General features: G+C 62.5%; 1 protein-coding gene across 1 annotated transcript in view; it reads right to left on the bottom strand.

The window, feature by feature from the left end:
• Positions 1-307, bottom strand: part of SYT12 (synaptotagmin XII) — a 7970-nt gene that overhangs the window by 1989 nt on the left and 5674 nt on the right. The gene's annotated exons all lie outside the window — the stretch shown is intronic.

Genomic DNA, 307 nt, shown 5'->3' with positions numbered 1-307 from the left:
CAGCGCAGGCGCTGCGTCGCTGGCGCTGACCCCCCCGTATACACGTCCCCGTACCCTCCCCAACCAGACAGGCACACGCGGAGGTGCCCCCGGTACTAACCCGTACGTACACATCCCCTACATCCCCCACCCCATAAATACACACCCACCAAAATAGCTCCACCCCATATAAACACATCCCTCTGTACCCCCACCCCATTCGTACGTCTCCCATACCCACCGCCCCGTACGCTCATCCCCATACGCAACCATACCCCGCACGCGTACATCCTCCTATGCGCCCCCACCGTACTCACACCCCCCACCC

This window comes from Charadrius vociferus, unplaced genomic scaffold, assembly GCF_000708025.1.
Source record: "Charadrius vociferus isolate BGI_N301 unplaced genomic scaffold, ASM70802v2 scaffold1039, whole genome shotgun sequence".
NCBI classification, from domain to species: Eukaryota; Metazoa; Chordata; class Aves; order Charadriiformes; family Charadriidae; genus Charadrius; species Charadrius vociferus.
Note: the sequence above shows the minus strand (reverse complement) of the source record. Positions and strands in the feature narration are given on the sequence as shown.